Below are 19918 nucleotides of genomic sequence, written 5' to 3'. Positions count from 1 at the left end.
GTGCAAAGAGGCCTATTCCTCAGGAAGTGTCTGATTGGTGACTTAGTACTTCCTGGAGAGGAAAAAAGTGAAAAAAATGAGATGGTGTTTCCTCTCTGGTCCGCTCCTTGAATTCTTAAATGTTATTGGAAGGCATCTAGCTAACCTGTCTATGGGACTTCTTATTGGCTCACTCCTACGGGTGAGGAAAACGAGAGACACAATCCCCGCTGGGTGCCTATTCCTCAGGACGTCTCTGATTGGTTGCTTAATCCTTCCTGGGTAGGAGAAAAAAAAGTGAGATGGTGTTTCCTCTCTGGTCCGCTCCTTGAATTCTTAAATGTTATTGGTAGGCGTCTAGCTAACCTGTCTATTGGACTTCTTATTGACTCACTCCTACGGGTGAGGAAAAAGAGAGACACAATCCCCGCTGGGTGCCTACTATCATATCTCATTTCCCACTGGTTAGTGAAATTCTTACCTCTGTTTTATCCTTATTGAACTCACTTCACCCAGTTGATGGGATATCTTGCCTGACTTTGTACTCGGGCATATGTAGATGTAGATAATATGCCTGAGATCCATAATATAGGGACATTTGTGATGAATGTTAATGAACTGGTATGCACAATATTAATTGTATGTATATTTGTTGTAGGGTATTTTAATCGACCCTCTTGACATGACAGAACATTCCAAGTCTTGATAAAGATGGTTTAAAACAGTTGAATCCATCAAAACGCGTTGACGCTCTACTTTAGTACAATTCAAGATTCCGGCATTTGTATTGATATACGGATTTGTGGGTTGCATAATACAAAGTGCAGTTATAGGATACTGAATGTATACTCTGTATTGAACAAATTCAATGTTTTACTTTTTTCTGTCTGTTTTTCCAATTATGCAGGTCATAATTGTGTGTACTTTAATTCATGGTGAATATTTTATATGTTAGGAAACTTGTGTCTGTTAGATAACTGATTAAATGTGTTGTGTATGATTTTTATATGTGTAATAAATACCTCATACCGTTTTTATATATAGTTGTACATTGTTTTTTGCTATTGTGACTGATTCAGAACTGTGATTTTTGTGGTTAAGTGGATACTATTGCTCTGACAAAGAACACACTGACAGTGGGACAGAGAACACACTGACACTGGGACAAAGAACACACTGACAGTGGGACAAAGAACACACTGACACTGGGACAAAGAACACACTGACACTTGGACAGAAAACACACTGACACTGGGATAAAGAACACACTGACACTGGGACAAAGAACACACTGACACTGGGACAAAGAACACACTGACACAGGGACTGAGAACACACTGACTGTGGGACAGAAAACACAATGACACTAGGATAAAGATCACACTGACACTGGGACAAAGAACACACTGACACTGGGACAGAGAACACACTGACACTGGGACAGAGAACACACTTACAAGTTTGAATATCTTTATTCGGCAATTTTTCACCATAAAAGAATACACATACATAAACATTTCATCCCGATAAAAGATTATAAAATACAGTAAAAGCATGGACACATCATTCATCATATGGCAATCAGTAAAAATCGTCCTCAGCTAGTGGTATCTTCAGTTTGTAGTTTCAGTAACCGGGAACGTGTCAACCACGCACTTCCTAAAAACTTAGCCACCCCACAGATCATACTGGCAGATGAGGAATCTGTAGAAAGGACACGTAGTGCCTGGCTGTGGCACCTCAGCCCCATTTCCCTGCAGACGGGTTTCAACCAAAATTGCCGTGCCCCTTTGTAAGCTGGGCAGGCAAAGAACAAGTGAGCCACCGATTCCTTAGGGGCCGCACAGCCCGGGCAACCACGGGAGCAGACATCTGTATTCAGCCATCTCACCGTAAACTCATTCACCGGGAGCGTCCCATATCGCAGTTTAAGGTACAGCGCTCGGTCCAATGGTTTGGTTATTAAGTCTAAAAAGGGTTCCAGTTTACGCACAGACTTAATAGACAAAAACTGGTCAGTGAGTGAACCCAAATTCATAGACCTCATAGTATTATTCTGTACCCAATCCCAGTACAGTTTTTTTAAAACATCTTTTGGTGGTGGTGACTGCGACTCCCATGCCTCTCTCAGACCCAAGCTAAAAACCAATTCTTTCAATTTGTTTAACCATCTTATTTTTTTACAGGTATCCAATAGTAGCAGTTCATCCAGCCCTTCTGCGTACTTTGCGAGCTCCTCAGTTCTTCTTAGTCGGGACCAGAATAACAATGGGCGAAGCCTCACTAAATCCTTTACTGTTTTCCTGCCCAGATCTAATCTAAGAGGGATCATAGGGGTGGAGGTGGGGAGAGCTACCACATTCCTAAAAAAATTGTTTTCCGCTCTCATCAAGGCAGAAACCCCTTCAAATCCCCACAGTTCAGAGCCATAGAGTGCTGCAGGAAGGATCTGGCCCTCGTAAATGGTCATAGCTGGGGAGACCGGTTTGCTGGTTGACTCCCGAATCTCCTTCAACGTCACCCCGGATACTCTATGATGGTTTAATAGCATCTTAGACAAATGATCCTTCCAAGTCATGTGACTGTTAATTCGGACACCAAGATAGTCAAAAGACTCGACCAGCTCAAGGGGGGCGCTATTAAGCACAAAATTATTTCTAAATCTTCTTGAGGGTGCAAAAGCCATCAGTTTGGTTTTCGATGTATTGATAGTTAAACCTCGATTGGTACAAAAGGAGCTAAACCGATTTAAGAGTTTCTGCAAGCCCACCGGGGATTTAGAAATTAATAGGGTGTCGTCAGCGAAGAGAAGTGTGGGGATTTTCTCCCCCGCCAGGGATGGGGCATCCGACTCCTCCCCCATCAGATGGTCAACCACTCCATTTACGAATAGGGAGAAGAGGGTCGGAGCCATGACACAGCCCTGACGCACTCCTCTTCGCACAGGGATCCTATCTGTAAGTTGACCCTGGGATCCCCATCTCACCCTCGCATAGTTCCCTTCGTGCAGCTTGACGATTAGGCTCAGAAGACCACTGGGAATACCCATCTCTCCTAGAATTCCCCAAAGTTTAGTACGAGGGACCAGGTCGAAGGCGGTTTTAAGATCAATGAAGGCCATATACAAACTACCCTTCATGATAGTAACCGCCTTCCAATAGATGGCAAAGAGTCGAAAGACCTGGTCCATCGTACCTACCTTCCTTCTGAACCCCGCTTGTAAATGGGAGAGAATACTAGCCTCCTCTATCCAATCGCCTACTCTTGAAATGATGACCCTGCCGACCACTTTCTGGATTATGTCTATCAGACTGATGGGTCTGTAGTTTGCAGGGTCATCTCTAGCCCCCTTCTTGTACACGGTAACTACCTCGGCCCCTTTCCAGGAGTCTGGAACCTGGTGTCCCCTCATAATCAGGTTCATTATAATCGCGATTAGTTTAGCCCAGGCCTCAGGCTCCACCAACAATAGATCCCCTGGGATCCCATCCTGCCCGGCGGCTTTTTTTGGGGTTAGGTGTCTAATCGCCAATACTACCTCTCCCGTTGAAAACAGAAGCTCGGTATCATCCACGGGGGCCCCTTCACCCAGGCTATTCACCCCAGGACTAGTTGTTTCTTCCGAGTCTCCATATAGGGATGAGAACACACTTACACTGGGACAAATAACACACTGGCACTGGGACAGAGAACACACTGACAGTGGGACAGAGAACACATTGACAGTGGGACAACGAACACACTGACAGTGGGACAAATAACACACTGACACTGGGATAAAGAACACACTGGCACTGGGACAAAGAACACACTGACACTGGGACAGAGAACACACTGACAGTGGGACAGAAAACACAATGACACTGGGATAAAGAACACACTGACACTGGAACAAAGAACACACTGACACTGTGGCAAAGAACACACTGACACTTGGACAGAAAACACACTGGCACTGGGACAAAGAACACACTGACACCGGGACAGAGAACACAGTGACACGGGGACAGAGAACACAGTGACACCGGGACAGAGGACACACTAATATCGGGCAAAGAACAGACTGACACCGGGACAGAGGACACACTGGCATCGGGACAGAGAACACACTGACACCGGGACAGAGAACACACTGATACCCGTTCAGAGAACACACTGAGAACGGGACAGAGAACACACTAATATTGGGCAATGAACACACTGACACCGGGACAGAGAACCCTCTGATACCGGTTCAGAAAACACTGACTATGGGACAGAAAACACACTGACACCATTACAGAGGACACACTGACACCAGTACAGAAAAATCAACTGGCACCGGAATAGAGAATACACTGACACCGAGGCAGGAAATACACTGACACCGAGGCAGGGAATACACTGACACCGAGGCAGGGAATACACTGACACTGAGGCAGGGAATACACTGACACTGGGACAGAGAATATACTGGCACTAGGACAGGGAATCCACTGACACAAGGACACTGATACAGAGGCAGGGAATACACTGACACTGAGAGGGAATACACTGGCTCAGATAGGGAACACACTGACACCAGGTAGAGGGAATCCACGGACACCAGGACAGAGAATACACTGATACCGAGGCAGGGAATACACTCACTCCGAGACAGGTAATACACTGACTCCCACAGGGAATACACTGACACCGAGAGGGAATACTCTGACTCAGATAGGAAACACACTGACGCCAAGACACAGAATACACTGACACTGAGACAGAGAATACACTGACACCAACAGGGAATGCACTGACTCCAACAGAGAATACACTTAAACAGAGACAGGGAATACACTAACACCGACAGGGAATACACTGACACTGACAGTGAATACAGTGATATCAACATGGAATACACTGACACCGATGCAAGGAATACACTGACACCGACACGGATGACATTGACACGGAGACTGGGAATAAATATACTTACACAGAAACATGGAATACCCTGAAACCGACAGGGAATACATTGACACCGGCACAGGCAATACACTGACACAGAGACAGGGAATACACTGACATCAAGACAGGGAATACACTGACACCGAGACAGGGAATACACTGATGCCGAGACAGGGAATACACTGATGCCGAGACAGGGAATACACTGGCGCCGAGACAGGGAATACACTGATGCCGAAACAGGGAATACACTGACACCGAGACAGGGAATGCACTTACACTGAGACAGGAAATACACTGACACCAAGACAGGGAATGCACTTACACTGAGACAGGGAATACACTTACACTGAGACAGGGAATACACTGACATCGACAGGGAACACAATAACACAGAGGCAGGGAGCACACTAACACCGAGACAGGGAATAGACTGACACCAACAGAATATACTGACACTGAGATAGGGAATACACTGATACCGACAGGAAATACTCTAACACCAAGACAGGGAATACACTGACACCAAGACAGGTGCATAGCTCTTCTTTGTCCTCTTCTTTATAGGTTGTTGCAATCTGCTTTCAGAGTGTGGGAATACCACCTAAATAGAAGAGTTAGGGGTGTTACATGGGAGTGACAGGTAGGGACCAATGCGTCTCTTACCTGAGGTGTCTACACTCACTATTATGCCACCCTCCTCTTGGAGGGGGGGCATAGACCTAGCCCTGATTGAATAAGTCCCACCAACTTCAAGATGGTGGGCACTGAGAAATGTGCCTCACTTCGCCTCCAGCACCTGAGGGGTGGAGTTGGCAAAGGGGGGCACACCTCCTATTCTAACTAAGTTTTCCGGCCGGTTCTCCGACAAAAGTGGGGGTTTGAACCGGGGGCTAGCATCTGTTGCTAGCAGCAGAGTTGGGGGTGGCATTACAAAGGTGGCAAGTCCTTTGAAGCTTCACTCTCGAGCACTGTCCTTATCTTGGGGGAAGAGGTGCAGCACCTCCTCCCAGGATAGTCTTTGTTTCTGGACCTCAAGAGAGCAGGGGCTCATGACCGAGGGGTCCAAAAACATGTCTGGCGGTGGCAGGCTGTCTAAAGCCAGTCACAGACCACACCAGGGTTCGTAGGTTGTCAGGGGGCACCTCTGAGGTGCCTTCTGAGTACATGTTTTAATAACTCCAACACTGGCATCAATGTGAGTTTATTGGTACCAAACACTCCTCAGTTCAGTGAAGCCATCATGGTGCTGTGGAACTCAAGTTATCTAGGTTCTAACCCTTGTACTCTCTATGGCTTCCTTGGCACCTACAATATTAAGAATAGACTTAAATATTGGAGGGGCGTATTTCCTCATGCAGATATGCCCACACCTGAGATATGGTGCACCCTGCCTTAAGGATTGTAAGGCCTCCTAGAGACGTGATTTACCCATACCTTCGGTAGTGCTGCTTTGACATGGCACACAGGAAGTGTGCCATGACAGCTTTGTCGTTTTTGCCTGCACCAAGGCATGCACACTGCAGTGGCAGGTAGCATGTCCCTAGCAGTGGCAGCTAGCGTGACCCTCTTCAGTCTTAGGTACCATTTACTAGGGACTTACAGGGGGGTCTGAAGTTGGATCGAATTGTGGTACAGTTTTAGGGAACAAGAGTAAGTGTCACGAGAGTGCATACCTTATTCATTTCAAATTTCACCAGTTAGTTATTTATTTTCCTCTGTTTGCATGCAAGCCCAGAACGGTGGACTGCCCATCCACGTATACATGAATCACTGGATGAGGTGGGGCGAGATCACACCCCACACTGGACGCACAGCATTCCTTAGTGCATAACAAAGATGCCAGTGCCACCATTAATCCAATTTCATCCATATTTTATTTTTCATTTTATCCACTTCTTGTCATACATTTTTCCTTTTAATTCAGTCACATGAAAGACTCTTGTGTTCACATTACATCCTTAATACTGTGGACATGCCTTCCAAGCCTTATACTAGAGCACGGAGTTTCACACAAGTTTTTCTCAATCGATAGTTTTCATCACCCAATGCATTTCGGGCCCTTCATGGCCCTTCGTCAGGGGTTATCTACAAATTTAAAACATTACTGTTAAGCTATATTCTTACACCGTTTTAGGGAAACCTTCCTGGTACTGGGAACCTAGACAACAAGCACCTAGTACTCTACAGTCAAAGCTGCATCAAAACCCAGGCAAAAAGTGAGGTGGTACTGCAAAAGAAACCCACTTTCCCAAATGCACTGAGACAGGGAATATGCTGACATCGAAAGGAAATACACTGCACTGAGATAGGGAATACACTGATAGTGAAACAGGGAATACAATGTTACTGGCAAAGGGAATACGCTGAAAGTGGGCAGGGAATCCAGTGACACTGTGTAGGAAAGTGCCCCTTTTGACAAGGTTGCTCCCAACTGTTTGTCTGGTATCTGATGCAACTTTGACTGAAAGTGTACTGGGCTCCTGCTAACCAGGTCCCCAGTACCAGTGTTCTTTCCCTAAACTGTACCATTGTTCCGCCGTTTGCACCACTTTAGACTCCATGTAAGGCCCTAGTAATTAGTACTCCTGGTACCTAAGGCATTGGGATTAAAGAGGGTCCTGAAGGGCTGCAGCAAGAATAGGGCCACCGTATAGGACCCCTCACCATGCTAATGCAAAACTGACAGTGTAGCCTGCATGTCTTGGTGCAGAGAAAGTGAAGAGTCAACATGGCACACATCCATTACGGTTGAATGTATTTATGAAAAAAATATTATAGAGTTGAAACACAGAAGACTAATGTGGGTTTTTATGTTATTTTCATATCTAAACAGCTTCCCCTGACAAAGGGCATTAAAATAGCCCGAAATGCATTGGGAATGAGATTTTAGGCTGTACACATGAATTAAGTTCCCTATGTGATGTGGTAAGAGGCCTGGATTGGCACAACTGCCTCATGTGAAGCAAATGGGTCTTTGGACATTGTTATCGCGACTAAGAAAGTTAAGTTGGATGAATTGGAAAAATATGGAATAAATACAAGTGAAAATGAAAAAGGCGTAAATTGACTTTTTGAAGCTGTGCGATTGGGTCTGCAGCACAGTGTAGCTGCAAAGTGTTGTTTAACACATCCATGTGTGCCATGCCTGCAAACCACTACATGTTATATTGGTTAATAATCCGTAAAGCAGGCATTAAAGCCCTAAGGCAGGGTGTGTGGGCATATCTACATGAGTGGGTGTGTCCCTGTGATATCTAAGTCCATTCTTAGATATCACAAGTGCACAGGGAAGTCATAACGAGTACATGGGCTAGACACTCGTGATTATGAGTTCCACAGTGACATGATGGCTTCCCAGTGCCCCCAGAAGTTTGGTACCAAACATCTCATCTTAATAAACCTACACTGATGCCATTGTGGGGTTTATTATTAAATGCACCCTAGGGAACCTTAGAGGTGCCCCCTGACAACCTACCAACTACTAATGTGTTGACTGGCTGCTTCTGACCAGCTTGCCACCACAGACGAGTTTCTGACCTCCTGAGGTGATAGCCTTTTTTTCAGGGTCAGGAATAAAGCTGCTCTGGGCGGAGGTGTTTACACCTCCTCCACACAGGATCTGCATTCCAGGGCGGGAAGCTTCAAAGGGCCTGCTGCCTTTTTTTATGTGACCTTGGCCTCTACAGATAGTGGAGATGCCCGCACTCCTGTCCAGACCCCACTTTTGGTGGCAAGACTGGCTGGAAAATTAATAAGATTAAGAGGTGTGTCCCTCACCAACTCAGCTCCACCCCTGAGGTGGACTAGCTGATGTGGACACTACTATTTCAGATTCCTCCATTTTGTTTTAGATGGAATTAGCCTTATAGGGTCAGGGTTATGCCCACTTCCTACAGGAAGTGGTCACATAGAGGGTGTAGACACCCTAAAGGTAGGTAGCCCCTATATTGAGTATTTAGGTGGCACCCCTGAACCCAATAACTTACTTTTGAACCAAGTTCTTGTTTTTACAAAATATATAAAAAGAAGTGTAATTTTTTTAACTTGGTCTCAGATTTATTCTTTGTGTGTGTGTCTTATGTATTGCCTCTGTGAGTACAACAAATGTTTAGCGCTACCCTTTGACAAGCCTAACTGATCACCCACACTACCATAAAAGAGAGCATTAGTGTTATATACTTTAACCTCTGTAAACCAATTGGGGAGACCTTGGATTGCCTACAAAGTGTACTTCTCTTAGTGCAATATATAGAGAGACAGCTTCCTACACAATGAATCAGAGAATACACTGACACCGAGACAAGAAATACACTGACCCCAAGGCAGGGAATACACTGACGATGGTACAAGCAGTACACTCACACTGAGACAGAGAATACACTGACATTAGGAAAGGGAATACACTGACACAGAGACAAGAAATACAATGACACTGGGACGGACAATACACTGACACTGAGGCAGGGAATACACTGACACTGAGACACAGAGTACACTGACATTAGGAAAAGGAATACACTCATACTGGACTGGAAATATATTGGAACGGGTAATACAAAGAAACCTGGACAGAATACAATGACACTTGGATGGGGAGTACACGGATACTGGAACATGGCAACGGAGTGGGTGCAGAGTACACCACCAACACTGAGTCTGGAAAAACACAGACAATGGGACAGGGAGATATGTATAATACAAGACAGAGAGAAACATACTTCATGCCAAGGAATATAGTGTAACTTGGACAGGGAGGGTACTAGTATTAAAAATCGGAATAAATCGACACTTGGGCAGTGAATACTCTGACATTAAGACAGAAGTTCAATGATACAGGCATATGGAATACAAATACACTAGGAGAAGACACTGCAACGTGCGGAAATTCACTGGCTCAGTCAATACACTTACAATGGGACAGGGAAACACGATTTTTCGATTCGATTTGATTAGCTTTATTTGATTTCAGTATAAAAATCATAAAAGCAACAACAACACATATATATACATCAATACACAATTTCACAAAAATTTAACAAACTTTTAAGAAACAATTAAATCAATAGAAGAAATCAGCTAATTACTGGACAACAGAAAGAATGAACAGATCAATTAAAAATAACAGGGAAACTCAAAATCATGGGCAAAGGTATACACTAATACAGACAGGGAATAATATACCGGAGAACTGAGACACTCAACTCTGAACTAGAGTGAGGAGAGAAAACACTGACACTGGTACTGGGACAGCGCCAAATGCATAACTATTCTGAAACAAATGTGAACATCACAGTGACAGAGTCAGGGATCTCTAAACAGAGTGGGCGGGCCTGGGCCGGGGAGCATAGGGCCTAGCCTCCACTGGCCTGGTTTCTAAATGTCACTGATACTCTTGGACAGGAAGATAAGTACTCTAGGTCAGATCCACTGTCAGGCCAGGGAGTACACCAGCATATGGAATATACTGACATACTGAATACAATGATCAAACCTGGAGAACACCGACCAGGCATGTAGCTTGGTCAGTAAGATGGGGGGGGGGAGCTTCACATCTCCCAACAATCATGCTGGTTAAAGTACATTATACGAAAAGCATGACAGGAGGAGGGGCTTACAGAGCAGTAGGAAGGGAGAGGAGTGAAGATTGTGGGGTGGCACTTAAAACTCAATATGTTGTGAAATAACAGTGTGTGTGTGTTTTGTCTGCATTTGTATATAAAATTCCCAAGTGAAATCCAACAAATACATCACAATACCTGACTTAAAGCACCTGCAAACAACTATTTACTACAGAATACATTTATTAGGGGGGGTGTAACACCCCAAACACCCCCCTGAAGCTACGCCCCTGACACCAACATTGGGACAGGGAGTACACTGATACTGGCACAATAGAGACAATAAACAATAAACAGCTATTGGGCCACGAAATAAATACACTGGGAAAGTGAACAGGTGAACACAGTAGTAATTATAGCAGTTTATTAGATTAGACTACTGACTCTCCAGTTACTCTCGTGTTTATATATGTAGCAGATGAAACAGGGTACTGCTCTGCTACACTCTGAAGATTAGACTTCAGGTACCATGTTTGAAAATCTCAAGAGAACCTGTGGTGTCTTTTATAAACCTTAGAACTGACTTGGTAAGCTACAAGTTGTACACCGTTCTGCACAGCGGGTGCATTAACCCACAGCTCTGTTGGGCAGTGCCGAAAGAAGCTTGTCCACAAAGGCACCTCATGTATTTCATGGAGGTGGTATGAAAGGGGAGAGGTCGAGTTCCATGCCAATCAAAATCAAACCACTGGTCTATACTGAAACTGATGCTTGAGCACCCCAGTTATATGAAGTAAGTGGCGAGGGGATGTATGAGGCATTCTCTGCATTCCAGGGCAGTCATTGGTTATTGGACAGTATTGTGTTGGGTTCTGTAGTCTATCATTGCAAATTCCGGGGACTATAACCTGGTCAAAAGAGACTTACAGCTGGCTGTTGATGTAGACTGACTCTGTTGCACTTCTTGACTTCAGAAGCCCTGCCCTCTGTAGATACCAGTCCTCTACTGGGAAAAGGGAGGATGGGGACTGTCCAAAAGCCATGGCCACTACACAGAGCGCCACCTTCAACACAAGACCGGTTTAAAACACAGGGGGAGAGGGTAGCACTAACATCTCAAGAGGATTGTGAATCAGATTTGGGGGAGGGGGGTAGCAGACAGCCCTTGAAGAGTAAAAGATGTCTCAACATATCAGTTGATAGAGCTTCCCACGCAGCCAAAGTGATGCTGGTCAGGCCATTTTTATCCCACAAAGCTCTGACCTGGCCTGAAATGCAGGTTTTCACCAAATATAAGGCTTGGCAACGTAAAGTTACAAAAGGGGTGCCACATCCACAAAGGCAATAACCTGTGTTTTATTTACTGTGCCCTCGTGTAGGGTGCAAACCACACAGCTCGTCTGCCCAGGCATGTTACGTACTAACACTACAGTCACCATACATGTGCCACATGTCATAACTCACCACATCAGTGAAAGGAGAAGCAGTTGATTTCTACCCAAATTAACCCTTTTTGCAACATTAGGATAATGTAAGACTGTGGAAAAAATCTTAACCCTCTAATATATAGCCTGCAGTTTGCATGCAGCTCTTTGATGACAGTTAAAAGCTCACTGTTCTATATTTGGATTTTAACCTATAAACTGCAAGTAACAAAAGGATCTCTCTGACAAAAGCAGTAACCCACTGACCTATTTACAATATATGCACTTTGTGATCAGCATTGTACACTTCTTTGCAGCAGGCATATTAACCCTCTGTGCTACCCTACGATGAGTCAAAAGTTCCACTAGACAAAACTCGGATCTTACTCCAGGAACATCTGAGTTATCTTGACATTTTTATTGGTGCCTGAAAATTGTTGGAAGCGCGAGGTGCAGCAGGAGGTGCTTTTAAAACCTCAATATACTTGCAAACATGGAACCCCCACCTGGAACCAGCGCCCGGTGCAGTGGTACTGGTTGCACTGCCCTAGAGCCTGCTCTCATTTAGGATGCTACTAAGGATGATGTTCAATTTCTTACTGATTTTGCCGCTCATTTGGTACTTGGAATATTTTTCATTTGCCTATTATTCTGTTTTGCCATATTGCTGAGAGCCTTCTTGCCAAGGACTTTATGCATCTGCGCTCTACAATATCTGTATTGTACCTAATAAATGTTGTAAGAAATTGTTCGAAATGTTCTAACTCCACCCTATAACTCAATTATTGAGTCTGTCCTTCATTATCTGACTGTATTTTTGATATGCTGTTTCGCAGGTTATCTTGGAACACATTGCTTCTTGAAATTGAGGTATAAAACGTCCCTGTCATGTTACTGAGGTGTCTTTTGGGGTGTAAGATTTTAGGGATACATTGGATGAGCCTGTACTCTGCAAGTGTAATGCCGTAATCCGTAATTGATTAGAACATTATATGGTTATCATGTACAAGAAAAACAATTTATGTAGGAAGGAAAGCAACGAAACATCGCCCTGTCTGGCTTTCTACTTCGCCTAGAAATAAAATGCAAATATTTCTTCAAGCAAGATGACAAGCAAACGTCAGCCATTTTAAACTACATGCCTACAATACCTATTTTCAATCCAAACATGAATAATACACCGTTAATTATTGTGTGTGGTTGCATGCTAATGTGAATAACGAAGAGAGGATGTGGCCTAACGGCTAGGGCGGTCCACCTCGAAAGTGGGGAACTAGGTTCTAGTCTCTGCAGGGACACTCAACATCCAATGATTCTAGGCAAATCAATTAATCTCCGCATGCCTAAAAAACAATGAATGTGTCCGTGTGTAGTACAATTAGTTCTCATGTAAAGCGCTCTGATAAATTCGGGTCTAATTCGCGCTATATAAAAACTCCCTCCTTCACCCCACAAAAAAATGCATGACAAACCCTTTCAACCATATAGGCCAGCCCACGTCAGGTTGATTGCAAGGCCAGTCCAGTCGCTTGGTGGCTGCACATTTCTATAGCCACTGCTTGTTTTTAATCAGATCTGATATCAAAAAATGTGCTTTCCATTTACCGGGCCCCTGAATGCAGCGCTCTGTGTCTCTCAGGCTTGTTATCCATCAGTCACCCCAAGATATCTCTCCCTGGTCCATGGACTCCGCCCAGCGTCCCCTGGGAGCCCGCTAACTCGGCAAGAGGTTAAACACTAGTACACTTCGATTCATTAAAACTAAATTTTAACGATGGGTTTCCTCACTCGCCTCCTCCTCAGGCCCGCAAACGCCGCCAGAGGAAATCATTAGGAGAAATGGATAGAACACAGAAAAAAGAGGAGGGGGGCCGAAAAAAGAGAAGCGTAATTAAGGGATATATGTATAAAAGATTCTCTTGATGTGAGTTAATGAGGTGTCACATTAAGACCTCTTTAGGATCAGAGGAGGGGGAGAGGAGAGGGGGAGATGCCACTGCTCTGGGTTTATCAATAAATACGGTTCATGCAAGCTCCCAGTTCTCGTGCGGAATAACAGGGAGCCTGCGACAAATCTTCTGTGCTTCCGCCCTCATTTGTTGATATTTTTAATAATACGTATCAGAAACTCTCCTCAGCGCCACTTGTGATATCTTGGGCCGTGACGCTAAAGGTCCGCGTGCTCACGCAGGTTGCTGGTTCTCCTGAGCAACTCAAAATGGCGGTTTCTCCATTTTATTAAGTGCTCATCATGTCATGTATTTCACAACCTTCCCTCAGTGGGCCTGCGATGTTTAACGCAGAAGAGGATTCACTGTTACTGTTATTGAGTAGGAGTGACATGTGCGATGTTATTTTTAGGCCAGTCAGTCATGCTTTTGGTTATTTTCGTGTGGATTTGTTGCCACTGCTTCTCTGTGAACCAGCTCCATGACTGGGTTGATCTTTTGGTATAAGTTGCACCTGTGGTAGTATAAATTCGTAGTTATAGTTAACATGTGAAAGCTTTCAAGGCAGCACAAAGGTAATTGTGTATGTGTTGTGTGTTGTGAGGTGGAATGCAGTGCAGTGGTCTGGGCCTGGTTCCCTCATCTATGTAACCAGCACTTGTGTAGCAGCCTTATACTGCTGTTACAGCCTTGGCTGAGTTGCTCATGTGGCCTTTGTGCATAGTAGCGGCTATGGGACCTACTACGTTTTTTAAAACTTGTCTTACAGTCTGCACTGTCTCAGACGGTCATGATGCATTGGTTGAGGTATTTTTTCAAAGAGAGGAACCAGAAGTGCGTATAGGTCCAGCATAAGTGCTCCTAATTGAATCAAGTCTTTCAACCAAGGGTATGCAGTTCTGTATGGTGCAAAAAGAAAGCGAGAATCTGTGGCCTGTTGTAAACTAGGGAGTCGGAACAGGAACCCTCACACACCCAGATGGGTGTCATGCTTCATCATAGGGCATGCTTCTCGACGGGTTTGTGCTGCAATGTCCAACGGGCACTCACGAAGGAACTCTTGGCCAGAGATCTTTTGTTCCACTGCCGTATGTAAAGTGTGGGTATAGAGCTGCTCATGTAGATTGCTGTAGAAATGTGTATGTGCGTGAAAAGTGCGTATTAAAATAGACTAAGTAGTCCTCAAAATGAAGCGTTAATGGGCCAGTCTACTCTTCCTGTTAAAAACGTGATGGCTATCACGAGAGACGATCTATGATAGCTCAAAGGATCAACATGTTTCTTGCCATTAGTAAGCCTCTACAGTTCTGTTGGCAATGCTTCGGGATCTATTAACCTTAGTCTACACAGTGGTTGGAATCTGGGGTAATGTAATTCCAGAGATTATCCAGTCACAAGTTACCTGGACTGGTATACGTAGAGGCCTTCATTTGCTGATTTCTAAAAGCTGACCCAATTTGGGTAGCAGTAATGCCTCCTCGAGTGGGAGCAGAGCTAGCACTGACTTAGCATGAGCATCATAAAGCAGACTCCACAAGACAACCTTCACGATCTCTGCTGCCGCGGAAGTACTGAATAGGTCCTAAAGAATTGCCAACATATCAGTAGTGACTTACAAATGGCAAAAAGCATGTTGACCCTCTGAGGGGAATGCCTGATAGTGGATGGAAGTGGTATGAGGTGGATTGAAGACGACCAGCTTTGGTATTCAGTGCACCAACATTTAAAAGCACCAGCAACAATTTCTGAGTAGAGCTTTGGGAACCGCCACTCATTCATTGCCTCTAAATGGTGTCCACACTGCAGTTGCTTTATGGAACATGTGGAGCTAAAGCTGTTACAGAGTTGTCTAATATTTCTAAGCCCCTAGGTGTATGAGCAACCTGCTGCCAACACAGTAACCCCAACATTCTTAAATGTTGAGGAGGTCCTCTCGCCTGGCATCTATGGGAGGAATCTAACCTCAGTGACATGCAAAATCTGACGAGGAAACACTAGCCATGGTTGTAAAACAAGTCCATCCACAGAGAAGCTGACTGCAACCTATCTGTACAGCCAACGTACAGCCTTCCGCCGAGAGAAGCGCACGACTGATCTCGAAATGCAATTAACAAGAAGTGTTTGCATACATTAGGACCGCTATGTCCTGTCGCTATAATCATCGTCGAAGCCTGGCTGCACACAGAACCCAGCTCGTTAGCAGACCTTCCAGGGACATCAGAGGCCATTCGCCGCACAGAGCTCCAATTCCAACAATTTACTGCGTCATTTAGCGGTTTAATGCTTCGCGGGCATAAAGAACTTAATTAGAAGTGATACTGAGGTGCGGACTGTGGCCTGAAACATAACTGCAGCGAGACGCCAGAGCCTTGCTACAGATAATGTGCGCACTTGTAAAGCTCACCTGCACCCCTTGGGGCAACTTGGGGCTGAATTACAGATGTTTATTGTTACCCAACTCAGTGTTACTCACTTTATCTGCCTTGGAATGATGAGTCTGAGTGGACCCGCCAGGGTTTGAATCTGGGACCATGAGGTCTAACAGAGCTTGGTGGAGATTTGCATTAGACCACTGAACCTCCAGATAGTCATATATGGCCATTCTCATAGACATAAGGCGTTACCATGGACAGGTACTGGAGAAGACCACTGAACATTATTCTTAAGTCTCTGGCGACCCAGAAAGGAACAAATATTTTAAATGGGTTGTTCTTCTGAGTTACTTGGCCTGAAATACCAAATGGCTTACTCGCTGTTAAAGGCGTTCAACTAGTTACTATGGGTCATAAGAACATGCATTACTTATTAAAAAATCTTCAGGATTCACACTTTGGAAACTGGAATGGCAGTTTGAGTACCAGGGTCACCTGAGATCAGCAGCGCGCACCAGTGACACTGTAAATTACATCACTCTAAGCATAACTGGACCCAAGAGGAGGTGCACTGGATTTCAATTTTCAACAGAATATAATTCTACAAAAATGTACGGCCTAACTACTGACTACAATGATATTGTGAAAGTAGGTAAACGTAGATAAGTGTAGATTTGATATACTACTCTCTACTTATTGGCAGCGTGGCCTTGTGTGTGTGTCTGTGCGTGTGCATGTGCGTGTGTGTGTACACAAACACACACAAGATATGTAGATGTGGAATCAAGAAAAACAAATCTTTATTTCCCTAAATATACCTTTCTTTACAATATTTTTGTAGGCAATGTCTATTCGTAGAAATAGGTAAGCGGTGTGACCTCTGCGAGGGAGAAATTAAAGCCTGAAATACCTGTGTTACCGTAAGGTACATATACCGAAGTATCTGCTAACTTGTTGAAGATTCTTCATTTCCTGAATATTTTCCCCAGCAGTATCATACACAATGTCATATAGGCCCCAAGGAGCTCCAGGAAGAAATATGTGACCCAAAAGTGCTTAGAAACAGAATGGACTAATGAGGCCTCAGTTGAAATGTCAAAAAACAGGCAATACTGCTTTGGAAAACAAACTTATCAGTCGAAACACGAGCTGACTAATACTCACCTTAAAGGAAAGCAGAATGATACATTATCAGAAGGTAACAATGTTTTCCTTGGTTAAAATGGAAAAATGTAAGCCGATGGATACAAAAGAATTTTCATGAAGGAGTACTCAGAACCAAGTGATAACAGAAACCGTGATCAACTAAACAAATACGTCATCATACATTCCAGAAAAATGTTGTGAATGTCAAAAAAATCAATCTATAACAAGGGAGTGCAAGAGCACGTGGTGCACAAGGTGCTATACACAAATATACAATTCTTGGAAAAGACACAGTTATGACACTGTTAGGGGAGAGGTGCATAAAACTGATGGGTGTTTTAAGTAATTTGCAAAGGGCCCAAAAATGTCTGTTTTTTTTTAAACTGGGGGCCATGAACCACGGGCACAGTCCAGAGATTAGCCTTCAACGTTTCATAATTGATGTCCTAAGTCCATGGTCATGAACAGGACCGAAGGAGGGGGTGGTGCACAAAGTACACCATCTATGTAATGTGGGAGAAGAAAGACGCATGTCAAACACAAGGAGATGATGGACGGAGCGCTGAAACCTTTCAAACACTCACCCCCAGTTACAGATCTGGGTTGAATCCATCATCATTCTTTAGCTCACTTTGCCACCCCAGTTCAGACACAGCTATATGCAAATCAGTCTTGACCCTGTGCCTCATACGAACAGTCCAGCCCGAAAGAAAGAAGAGGCATGCCTAGAGGCTTCTGGTCAGTCCGAAAACGGAGCAATTGCTGTGATCCGTGAGTATGAACTTACTAGAACGAAGGGACCTTTCTACTACACCCTGTGAGTATCAACAACCACTGTAATATGTACTATCTTGCAGGAGCCATTGGACCAGTCTGACCCCCAACGTTCTTGAAGGCTCATGGGGCACTGTACCTAGGACAAAAAAGCATGTCTCTTTACCCTCTAATACTTGATTCTTCCACTCCATAAAGTTATGTTCCCTCAGGCACAAGGAAACTAAGGCCATAGAGAGTGTGCTTTATGTTATGTGTGTGTTTGTACTGTATTTTGTACTTTTTTTCCACAGGGTCACCTGCACTAGTAGTATGACATAGTTCATGTCTAGTGACCCCCACTATTTATCTTTACAGGTCACCATATCCTGTGTAAATAATATGGAGTGGATTTCTGCAAAACGTGGTCTTCTTTTTCCTTCTAGGTTACTTGCATATTGGCGTAACTTTAATCAATCAGTAGGAAGATTATTGTGAGAAGTTGGCCTGATAGGTAGTGTTTCCAATTCTGGAACCACTGGTTATCAGTCCAAACAAACCCCAAAGATGTCAGGTTGTAAGTCAACCTTGTAGACAAGCTATCCTAGTGGTAGCATGGACTAAGCAGCCTTAAAGGCTTAACTTAAGAGGTCGTGTTAAGCGAGCTTGTTTTACCACATACAATCCTGTAATCAAATGAAAGGACACCACACAAGTATATATTATAAAAATATATGTATTTATTTCTAAATTACTCCCCAGTACTCTTTATGAGGAAAGGGGCACAAGCGTTAAATCAAAAGCACTGTTACACATATAAAGTTGCACGTTTATGGATGAGGGCGGGTGGCCACTCAGACCATATATCAAAAAAGTGGTATAAGTAACACTTTACGAACAATGGTTAGGCCTAGGGCCTAGAGATTCGCTGGGAGCAGTCAGGACAAGCAATGAAGAAGTCGGGAGTAGCCCACAGGAGACGGGTGCAGCACGGAAAGTGCGGCGCGCACCAATGCACTGTCAATGGTGCGTAAAAGTCAATAAAAGTGAATAAAAAGATACTTCCGCTGAACCTAGGAACACAAAACTTTAGACACAGACCCTAGAGGTGTGTACCAGTGTAAAGACACCGGCGTTGCAAAGTTACCTCACCCACAGGCCGTGGGTGCACAGGGTCGAAGTGGCGTCGGGTTCTGTCACGCAGGTTCTTGGTGCTTGGAGCTGTTGCAGCTGCAGGCGCTGGGAAGCAGAAGTGTCCGGTGCGATCCAAGGGTGGATCGATGTAGAAAAGTACCTGAAAGCAGAGGGGACAGAGTCTGGGTCACTCAGCAGTGACCAGGGTGGAACCAGGACGGAACCAGGCAATGTCGGGCGCAATCAGGCAGTTGTCGATAGGCTTCTCTCCGCTGTCACGTAGGCTCTGGGGCATCTGCGACGTCCAGGAGCGGGTCACGAACTGTCCCACGTAGGCTCTCGCCGTCAGCACCGTCGGCTTGAAGATTGTAGCAAACAGCACTTGGCAAAAGCAATCCACGCGGAACCGGGAGATTGCTTATCACTCGAACCAGGAGGGTCAGAGTGGGTGCTCCTTTTCACAGGAGCTGGTGCAGATCTGGAGCAACCAGAAAAGCAAGTCGGATTTCAAAGTTCGTCGGCACAGGGGCCACAAGCCAGCTGGCAAGTGACCGGGCCAACGCGTCGAGCGCACACAAGCAGAAGGGCCCCACGCAGCACTCAGCGAGTGTGGAGGGGTGAGCTTTGGTGCAAGTGGAGCTCGGGGCTGGGGCTTCTCAAACCCCGGT

The sequence above is a fragment of the Lissotriton vulgaris genome, chromosome 2_1 (genome assembly GCF_964263255.1).
Source record: "Lissotriton vulgaris chromosome 2_1, aLisVul1.2, whole genome shotgun sequence".
Classification (NCBI taxonomy): Eukaryota; Metazoa; Chordata; class Amphibia; order Caudata; family Salamandridae; genus Lissotriton; species Lissotriton vulgaris.
Note: the sequence above shows the minus strand (reverse complement) of the source record.